This window comes from Arachis duranensis, chromosome 4, assembly GCF_000817695.3.
Source record: "Arachis duranensis cultivar V14167 chromosome 4, aradu.V14167.gnm2.J7QH, whole genome shotgun sequence".
Lineage (NCBI taxonomy): Eukaryota > Viridiplantae > Streptophyta > Magnoliopsida > Fabales > Fabaceae > Arachis > Arachis duranensis.
This window is the reverse complement of record NC_029775.3, coordinates 75,890,168-75,893,947: the sequence shown is the minus strand read 5'-3', so window position 1 is coordinate 75,893,947 and position 3,780 is coordinate 75,890,168.

Below are 3,780 nucleotides of genomic sequence, written 5' to 3'. Positions count from 1 at the left end.
AGAGCTTCACACCCTTAATCTATGGTGTGTAGAAACTCCACTGTTGAAAATACATAAGTGAAAGGTTCAGGCATGGCCAAATGGCCAGCCCTCTCCATGATCAAGAGACCGAATGATCAAAGACTACAAAGTCAAAAGATTAAACTGTCAAAAGATGTCTAATACAATAGTAACTTATCCTATTTATACTAGACTAGCTACTACGGTTTACATGAGTAAGTAATTGATGCATAAATCCACTTCCGGGGCCCACTTGGTGTATGCTTGGGCTGAGCTTGATCTATCGACGAGCTGAGGCTTCTCTTGGAGTTGAACTCCAAGTTATAACGTGTTTTGGGCGTTCAACTCCGGATCATGACGTGTTTCTGGCGTTTAACTCCAGACAGCAGCATGTACTTGGCGTTCAACGCCAAGTTACGTCGTCAATTTCCGAATAAAGTATGGACTATTATATATTTCTGGAAAGCCAATTGGAGTTCTGTAGCTCCAGAAAATCCATTTCGAGTGCAGGGAGGTCAGATTCCAACAGCATCAGCAGTCCCTTCGTCAGCCTTTTTCAGAGTTTTGCTCAAGTCCCTCAATTTCAGCCAGAAATTACCTAAAATCACAGAAAAAACACACAAACTCATAGTAAAGTCCAGAAATGTGAATTTAACATAAAAACTAATGAAAACATCCCTAAAAGTAGCTTGAACTTACTAAAAACTACCTAAAAACAATGCCAAAAAGCGTATAAATTATCCGCTCATCACAAGTTCAATGGGAGGCATAATTTTTATTAATTTTCGAATTTTAGTCATTTATTTTTAATTTGTTTTGCTATTAAAGTTTGTTGGAAGATTTGATTTGCTTTTGATTTGTTTAGTAGTATTTTTAGGAATTTTAAATTTAAATCAAATAATCTAATCCATTAAGATCAAATCTAATTTAAATTAGTTATCATATTTTTAGGAAATTTACATTTTAAATCAAATCTGATCTAATCCATTAAGATCACATCTGATTTAAAATTTAAAATCTTATTTTATCCTTTTATTAGTTTGTTAGGGTCCTATTTAAACACCTTTGGTGAGACCATTTGGAATAACTTTTGATGAATAAAAATTTCCTTAGTGCTTTATGCGTGTGTTTTTAGTGTGATTAAGTGATGTGAGTGATTTGCTTTGCTTGTTGCATGGAGAAGATTGAGTGATTCAATTTTCATCCCTCTGGTCTAGGTTGTCAAAGACAAGTTCTTTGAAGGTCTAGTAGGAAAAGCCCTTCCGGTGACCTAGGTTGCTAAGAACAGGTATTGTTGTGGAATTTACAACTACAAACTAACCGGCAAGTGCACCGAGTCGTACCAAGTAGTACCTCAAGTGAATGAGGGTCAACCCCACGAGGATTGATGGACCAAGTAACAATGGTTGATTAAATTATTCAGTTAGACAAACAAAAAATGGTGTTTGAGAGTTCAAAAAGCATTAAACAGGAAACTCAGAATATCAGAAGACAGGCAATAAATAAGTTGGGAATAAAATATGGAGAAAGCAGTTAAGGCTTCAGAGTTATCTACTTTCCGGATTGACTTTTCTTATTAATTTATTTTAATCATGCAAGATTTAATTCCTGGCAAACTATATATGACTAAACCCTAATTCCTTAGACCTTTTTAGTCTCCTCTAAAATTCATCAACCGCCAATTCCTTGGTCAATTAATTCCAATTAGTGGGTGAAGTTCAATTCTAGTTATATGTCACGGAAATCCTAATTACCCATATATAAGAGGATTATATGTCACGTATCCCGTTAAATCCAGATAATTAGAAACTTAGAAGAATATGTTTTCAAGCTGTTGTTCAAGTAAAGAGCTTTTCCAAGTTATACAAGAACTCAATTAGAAAGAGGGTCATACTTTCGTTCCACCCAATTTCATAAAATAATGAACAAAATAATTCTTGAAATATAAATTAGTACATAAATTAAAATAGAAAAAAAAGCAACAGAATCAATCCATACAATAGACAGAGCTCTTAACCTTGACAGTGGAGGTTTAGTTGCTCATGGTTCAGAGTGAAAATTAGGATTCTGGTAAACTGTAAATTTTGAATGAGGTGGAATAATCCCCAGAAGAAAAGTTTTTTCTTTTTATATCTAATATTAATTAATTTAAAATCTATTTTCTAAAATTAAAATAATATCTTTTCCTATTTTAAAATAAAATTTAAATTTAAATCAGAATTAATTAACAATCCGTGCGACCCTTTTAAGCGTGGGGACCACTTGGCTTCACTAGGATCCACGCCTAACTTGAGGAATAATTGCACCTTACTTGAGGGATGCAGGGAGTTTTGGCATGTTGAACTTACATGGTGCGCCTTACTTGAAGAATTGGGCACCTAACTTGGAGAATGGAGTGCTAGTTGTGTGTTGTTATTATGCTTGGCGCCTAACTTGAGAAATCTTAAGTTAGGCGCAGCCTTGGCAGCGTTGATAGAGAAGAAGTATAGACTATTATATATCGTTAGAAAGCTCTGGAAGTTAGCTTTTCAATGCCACTAAAGTTACGTCTATTGGATCTATGTAGCTTAGAATATTCAGGTTTGAGTGCAGAGAGGTCAGGGTTGACAGCATCATTCGTCTTCTTCTCTTTCTCTGCGGAAACTCTATCAAATCCAGTCGAATGCTACCTAAAATAAACAAAATTACACATGACTCAAATTATCATCCATAGTGGTTAAAAGATAATTAATTCTTGATTAAACTCAACAAATTGAATGCAAATTCACTAGGAAAATATAGGAAAGATGCTCATGCATCACAACACCAAACTTGAATTGTTGCTTGTCCTCAAGCAACCAAAACTAATATAATCTTAGGATGTGAATTTGCATGAGAGTGAGAGTTCAATTAAACTCATGTCTCTTCTTGAAGTGGGGTTTACAACTGCAATCTTGAATAGGTTTGGCATCTCACTATCCTTTGAATCAGAAGAATGTTACTGTCACTCAAAATTAGAATCCGGATAATATTATGAATTCTCTAGTCTTTTATATTTCAGTTTAATCCTTGAACACAGAAAATTTCTTTTTGGTGCTTTGCACCTTGAGCCTAGCTGTGACTTTAAATGTTTTGTCTCAAGCTTCACTTGACACAAAAACACCACAAGCACTTAACTGGAGAACTCTCTTTAAGTTCTGATTTTCTTTTCAGTTACTCCCAGACACTGGTGCTCAAAGCCTTTAGCATACTCTGTTAAATGCAATTGATCTTGACTCTTAGTGTCCTGTCTCAAGGATTACTTGACACAATCACACCACAAGCATATGACCAGGGAAACAACTCTTTGAGCTTTTAATCATGTCTGACCTCCCTAGTCATTGATGCTCAGAGCCTTGGACCTTGCTTTTATTTTTCTTTTGTTGTTTCTTCCGCTTCAAGGATTAAACTTTCACTTATTACAGAGAATTTATAATAGTTCTCTAAATTCCTGTTCCTTGTATATCAACATTCTTTGATTCAAATTTAAATATGCACTGTTCATGTCATGCATTCAGAGTCACAGAAAATACCACCACATTTGGATAAATGAGACTATTCTTAAAATTAAACTCAATTTCTCATGCACTACATCTTTTCTTCTTTCTTTTGAATTCAAGTTCAGTGAGCAATACATGAGACACTTTTCAGAATTAAAAATAAATAACAGAATAAAAATAGTAAAATAAACTAGAACCTAGGAATTGAAATAACAAAGGATCATGCAGAAACCAAGTAAAACAGCAGAAAACAGGAATTTTA